Raw genomic sequence first — 7,420 nt, 5'->3', positions numbered from 1 at the left:
CTAACTTCTTGAGTTCTTTTTATATATTGGAGTTTAGCTCTCTATTATGGGATGTGAGATTGGTAAATATGTTTTCATAATCTGCTGGTTGCCATTTTGTGCTATTGACAGTGTCCTTCACCTTACAGAAGCTTTGCAATTTCATGAGGCCCCATTTGTTGATTGTTGATCTTAGAGCATATGTCATAGTTGTTCTGGTCAGGAACTTTTCCCCGGTGCCCATGTGTTCGAGACTTTTCCCCACTTTATCTTCTATTAGAATCAGTGTGTCTTGTTTTATGGGTAGGTCCTTGATCCACTTGGACTTGAACTTTGTACAGGGAGATAATAATGGATCAATTTGCATTCTTCTACATGTTGACCTCCAGTTGACCCAGTATCATTTGTTGAAAATGCTGTCTTTTTTCCCCACTGGATGGTTTTAGCTCCTTTGTCAAAGATCAAGTGACTATAGGTGTGTGTGTGCTCATTTCTGGGTCTTCAATTCTATTCCATGGATCTACCTGCCTGTCACTGTACCAATACCATGCCGTTTTTAACACTGTTGCTCTGTAGTGTTGCTTGAGGTCAGGGATGGTGATTCGGCCAGAAGTTCTTTTGTTATTGAGAGTAGTTTTTTGCTATCCTGGGGTTTTGTAATTCCAAATGAAGTTGAGAATTGTTCTTTCTAATTCTATGAAGAACTGAGTTAAAATTTTGGTGAGGATTGCATTGAAACTGTAGATTGCTTTTAGCAAGATGGCCATTTTTACCATATTAATCCTGCCAACCCATGAGCATGGGACATCTTTCCATCTTCTGAGTACTCCTTTGCTTTCTTTCTTCAGAGACTTGAATTTCTTGTCATATAGATCTTTCTTCATCAGAGGCTTGATTTCCTTGTCATATAGATCTTTCACTTGTTTGGTTAGATTCACACCAAGATATTTTATATTGTTTGTGACTATTGTGAAGGGTGTCATTTCCCTAATTTCTTTCTCAACTTGTTTATCCTTTGAGTATAGGAAGGCTACTGATTTGTTTGAGTTAATTTTATATTCAGCCACTTTGCTGAAGTTGTTTATCAGCTGTAAGAGTTCTCTGGTGGAGTTTTTGGGGTCACTTAATTATATTATCATATGATCTGCAAATAATGATATTTTCCATTCTTCCTTTCTAATTTGTACCCTTTTATCCTCCTTTTCTTGTCTAATTACTCTAGCTAGAACTTCAAGTACTATATTTAATAGATAGGGAGAGAGTGGGAAGCTGTGTCTGGTCTCTGATTTTAGTGTGGTTGCTTCAAGTTTCTCTTCATTTAGTTTGGTGTTGACTACTGTTTTGTTTTTACTATGTTTAAGTATGGGCCTTGAATTTCTGAATCTTCCCAGACTTTTAACATGAAGGGATGTTGAATTTCATCAAACTTTTTGGCATCTAATGAAATAATCGCATGTTTTTTTTTCTTTGAGTTTATTTATGTAGTGGAATACACTAATGGATATCCATATATTGAACCATTCTTGCAACCCTGACATGAAGCCTGCTTGATCATTCTGAATGATGGCTCTTGGATTTGGTTTGCAAGAATTTTATTGAGTATTTTTGCATGGATATTGGTCAGAAGTTCTCTTCCTTTGTTGGGTCTTTGTGAGGTTTTTGTATCAGCATAACTGTGGTTTCAGAGAACAAATTAGGTAGTTTTCTTACTATTTTTATTTTGTGGAATAGCTTGAAGAGTATTGGTATAAGGTCTTCTGTGAAGGTCTGATAGAATTCTGCACTAAATCAATCTGGTCCTGGGCTTTTTTTGATTGGGAGAGGGACTGTTTAGATGCTGATTTGACTTTGGTATTTGGTCTAGAAAGTTGTTCATTTCATCCAGATTTTTCCAGTTTTGCTGAGTATAGGATTTTTTAGTAGGATCTCATGATTTTTTTTTGATTTTCTTCCATTTCTGTTGCTATATCTCCCCCCTTTTCTGATTTTGTTAATTTGGATACTGTCTCTGTGCCCTCTGGTTAGTCTAGCTAAGGGTTCATCTATTTTGTTGATTTTCTCAAAGTACCAGCTCCTGGATTTGTTGATTCTATGTATAGTTCTTTGTTTCTATTCAGTGGATTTCATCCCTGAGTTTGATTATTTCTTGCCTTCTACTCCTCTTGGGTGAATTTGCTGCTGCTTGTTCTAGAGCTTTTAGGTGTGCTGTTAAGCTGCTAGTATAGGCTCTGTCCAGTTTTGTTTTGGAGGCACTCAGAGTTATGAGTTTTCCTCTTAGCACTGCTTTCATTGTGTCCCATATTTGGGTATGTTGTGGCTTCATTTGCATAACTTTAAAAAAGTTTTTAATTTCTTACTTTTTTCTATCTTGACCAAGTTATCATTGAGTACAGCACTGTTCAGCTTCTATGTATATTTGTGTTTTCTGTTGTTTTTGTTACTATTCAAAACCATCCTTAATCCATAGTGATCTGATAGGAGGCATGGGATTATTTCAATCTTCTTATGTCTGTTGAGGTCTGTTTTGTGACCTATTTATAAATATATGGTCAATTTTGGTGAAGGTACCATGAGGTGCTGAGAAGAAGGTACATTCTTTTGATTTAGAATGAAATGTTCTATAGATATCTGTTAAATCCATTTGGTCCATGAATTCTGTTAGTTTCACTGTGTCTTTGTTTAGTTTGTGTTTCAATGACCTGTCCATTGATGAGAGTAGAGTGTTGAAACTCCCACTATTATTGTGTGAGGTGCAATGTGTGCTTTGAGCTTTAGTAAAAGTTCTTTTATGAATGTGTGTGCCCTTGTATTTGGAGCATTGTTGTTCAGAATTCTACAAAGAGATTTCTTCTATCCTGCTATACCACTCCTGGGCATATACCCAGAGGATTCCCCACCATGTAATAAGGATACATGCTCTACTATGTTCATAGCAGCCCTATTTATAATTGCCAGATGCTGGAAAGAACCCAGGTATCCCTCAACAGAAGAGTGGATGCAAAAAATGTGGTACATCTACACAATGGAGTACTTACTATTCAGCCATTAGAAACAATGAATTCATGAAATTCTTAGGCAAATGGATGGAGCTAGAGAACATCATACTAAGTGAGGTAACCCAGACTCAAAAGGTGAATCATGGTATGCACTCACTAATAAGTGGATATTAACCTAGAAACCTGGAATACCCAAAACATAATCTACACATCAAATGAGGTACAAGAAGAAAGGAAGAGTGGCCCCTGGTTCTGCAAAGACTCAGTGAAGCAGTATTCAGCAAAACCAGAACGGGGAAGTGGGAAGGGGTGGGTGGGAGGACAGGGGGAGAGAAGGGGTCTTACAGGAGTTTCTGGGAGTGGGGGGGCTAGGAAAGGGGAAATCATTTGAAATGTAAATAAAAATATATCGAATTAAAAAAAAGAGATTTCTTCTTTGTAGATTTTTTTTCCTTTGATGAGTGTGGTGTCTTTTTTGATAACTTGTGGCTGAAAGTTGATTTTATTCGATATTAGAATAGCTACTCCAGGTAGATGGAGGAACAGGGGGAGGGAAGAAGGCTTATGGGCTTGCGGGGAGTGGGGACCCAGAAAAGGGGAAATCATTTGAAATGTAAATAAAAAAATATATCAATAAAGAAAAAAAAGAATAGCTACTCCAGCTTCTTTCTTGGTACCATTTGTTTGGAAAATTGTTTTCCAGCTCTTTACTCTAAGGTAGTATTTATCTTTGACACTGAGGTGTGTTTCCTGTATATAGCAAAATGTTGGGTCCTGTTTAGGTATCCAGTCTGTTAGTCTATGTCTTTTTGTTGGGGATTTGAGTCCATTGATATTAAGAGATATTAAGGAATAGTCATTGTTAGCTGGGTGGTGGTGGTGCACACCTGTAATCCCAGCACTCGAGAGGCAGAGGCAGGTGGATTTCTGAGTTCAAGGCCAGCCTGGTCTACAGAGTGAGTTCTAGGACAGCCAGGGTAACACAGAGAAACCCTGTCTCAAAAAAACCAAAACAAAAAACCAAAAAAAAAAAAAAAAAAGCAAAGGAATAGTCATTCTTGCTTTGTGTTTTTAATGTTAATTTTATGTTTGTGTGACTATCTTCTTTTGAGTTTGTTGAACAATTACTTTCTTGCTCTCTCTCTCTCTCTCTCTCTCTCTCTCTCTCTCTCTCTCTCTCTTATTCTTTGTTTCTTTCTTTCTCTCTCTCTCTCTGTGTGTGTGTTCTTATGAGACAGGGTTTCTCTGTGTAGCTCTGACTGTCCTGGAACTTACTCAGCAGACCAGACTGGCTTCGAACTCAGAAATCTGCCTGCCTCTGCCTTCTAAGTGCTGAGATTAAAGGCATGCACCACCACTTCCCAGATTCTTGCTTTTTCTAGGGTATAGTTTCGCTTCTTTTGTTGGCATTTTCCATTTATTATCCTTTGTAGGACTAGATTTGTGGAAAGATACTGTGTATTGTCGTAGAATTTCTTGGTTTCTCCATCTATGGTAATTGAGAATTTTGCTGGGTATAGTAGTCTGGGCTGGCATTTGTGTTCTCTTAGGGTCTGCTATGAGATCTGTCAAGGATCTTCTCGCTCTCATAGTCTCTAGTGAGAAGTCTGGTGTAATTCTGATAGGTCTGCTTTTACACGTCACTTGACTTTTTTCACTTACTTTTTTTAAAAATACTCTTTCTTTGTTTTGTGCATTTGGTGTTTTGACTATTATGTGATGGGAGGAACTTTTCTGGTCCAATCTATTTAGTGTTCTATAGGCTTCTTGTAAGTTTTTGGGCATTTTTCTTTAGGTTAGGGAAGTTTTCTTCTATAACTTTGTTGAAGATATTTACTGGCCCTTTCAGCTGGAAATCTTCACTCTCTTCTATACCTTTTATCCTTAGGTGTGTTCTTCTCAATGTGTTCTGGATGACATGGATGTTTTGAGTTAGGAACTTTTTACATTTTTCATTTTCTTTGACTGTTGTGTCAATGTGTTCTATGGTATCTTCTGCACCTGAGATTCTCTCTTCTATCTCTTGTATTCTGTAGGTGATGTTTGCATTTAGGACTCCTGATCTCTTGCCTAGGTTTTCTAACTCCAGGGTCTCCCTTTGTGATTTTCTTATTGTTTATATTTCCATTTTTAGATCCTGAATGATTTTGTTCAATTCATTCACCTGTTTGGTTGTTTTTTCCTTTAATTTTTTAAGGGATTTTGTGTGTGTGTGTGCGTGTGTGTGTGTGTGTGTGTGTGTGTGTTTCCTCTTAAAGGGCATCTAACTGTTTACCTGTGTTCTCTTGTATTTCTTTAGTGGAGTTATTTATGTCCTTCTTAAAGTTCTCTATTATCATCATGAGATGTGATTTTAAATCAGGATCTTTCTTTTCTGGTGTGTTGGGGTATCCAGGGCTCACTGTGGTGGGAGAACTTGGTTCTCATGATATCAAGTAGCCTTGGTTTCTGTTGCCTATGTTTTTGCCCGTGCTTCTTTCCATTTGGTTCTCTGTTGTTAGCTGGTCTTGTTGTCTTTGACTCTTGTTTGTCCCTCCTGGAAGCCTATGTGTTAGTACTTTTTGGAGACCAGTTTTCTCTTGGAGGAATTTGGGTATAGAGAGCTGTAGCACAGTGTCATCTCTGGGGTACAGACAGAAACTAAAAGGCTCCTGTTCCAGGCTGCTGCTTGGTTCCTGTATCCCGAGAGTTCTGGGCCCGTCTCTCTGAGCCACAGAGCTCACTCCTGGGAGGATAGCTCTTTTCTGGTATTATTTGGGTATGGAGCTCTGTGACACAGCATCAGCTTTGGACATTATGGCATAGGATCAGCCTTGGATGCAGATCATGAAATCATATTTTTGGCACCTCATTTTATTCTACAGGATGCTCCGAAGTTATACATTAGTTATATTATTCTGTTTTAAAATAATGAATTGGTTTCACATATTAGCCCACTTCTAATTCTAGAAAATATCAATTCATGTATGATGTGTAAAGCATAGAGTGGCTTTTGCTCCTTTTAGTGATTGGTCCAGCTGGTCCCACCAGCATCTCTTGTCTTACTTCCAGTGTCCTTGCCACAATCAGCTGTTATAAGAAGACTCTGGTAATTCAACACTCACCATCTTTTATGGTATTTCATGGTTCTAAGATCAGTGCATCAAGCTGTAAACATGGCATATTGGCTCTGCCTGATGTGGTCTTTTTCTCCCTCCCCAAGCCTACTTATGCCCTCTCCTACTCTCCCAATTGCTTCTTCATTGACTTTCTTTCATTACCATTTGAATGATCACAGGATGTTCTGGATACCACTTTGTACAGTGTATTGTGACTTATTTACCCATATTATAACAAGTCTCAAAAGCCTTCTCCCCACACTGTGGAGAGCCTTTGGGGCCACTTGGCAGGAGTCTGACACTGGGCTAGGACAAGGAAGTGGGCTTCGGGCAGGAATTTGACATTGGTCCATGACTAGAAAGTAAACTCTGGCAGGAATCTAATTTTAGGCCAGAACAGGGAAGTAAGTTCAGGCAGGAATCTAATTTTAGGTTAGAACAAAGAAGTAAGCTTCAGGAAAGAATATGACTTTGGGCTAGGACAGGGAAGTAGGCTCAGATATCTTGGTCATCCTGATAAGCCCTTAGAAACAGTGATCATGGGAGTTTTATTGTCTTGCTTGTTCCTTAAACTAGGAACTGACCTTAATACCTTCATGTAATTAAAATGATACAAAAGCAGATTGGAAAAAAATAAACCTGCCTCAGCCTCAGAACTGGCTGGGGTCATGCTACAATGTTGTCTAATTGTCTTTTTTTTTTTTTTTTTAATCCTCACTCCTGCACTGGAGAACCTGTTGACTGACTGAGCAGGCTTGGTGGTTACCACACCATGAAGAACACTTCATACATGTTCTTTTTGAGCAGTCTAGAACTCATTTATTTAGTATATAATTTTAATATACTAATTATATTAAAATTATAAAGCAAATAACTAATTTTCTTTATTAGTTTCTATTATTTTATTAATATACGACATAATATCTTTGTTATATTGCATAGTATTTTCTATGGTATATATAAATATATACTATAATTAATATATTTGTATATTATTATATTTATTACTTTTATTGATTACTTATCCAGTGTCTGTTTTATATAATACACACACAGATATATGTATATATACACAAACAGGAAGATGTCTAATAATTCCCTTTCATTGTTCTGTCTTCATTTGCTTAGTAAAATTCTTGGTATGCAGTTTTCTCCAGTGGATTGACACTGGTTTATCAACCGCACTCCCAGTAGATCAGTCTTATCCCCTCATGGGACAGCTGTTCTCTATTGTAGTCCAACAATATCCCTCTATATGGATGAACCTCATTTTGTGTGTCTGTCTATTAATTGACTAACATTTGAACTGTTTGTACCAACTATATATAATGAACAAACTCATAATGT

The sequence above is a fragment of the Apodemus sylvaticus genome, chromosome 4 (genome assembly GCF_947179515.1).
Source record: "Apodemus sylvaticus chromosome 4, mApoSyl1.1, whole genome shotgun sequence".
Lineage (NCBI taxonomy): Eukaryota > Metazoa > Chordata > Mammalia > Rodentia > Muridae > Apodemus > Apodemus sylvaticus.
Note: the sequence above shows the minus strand (reverse complement) of the source record.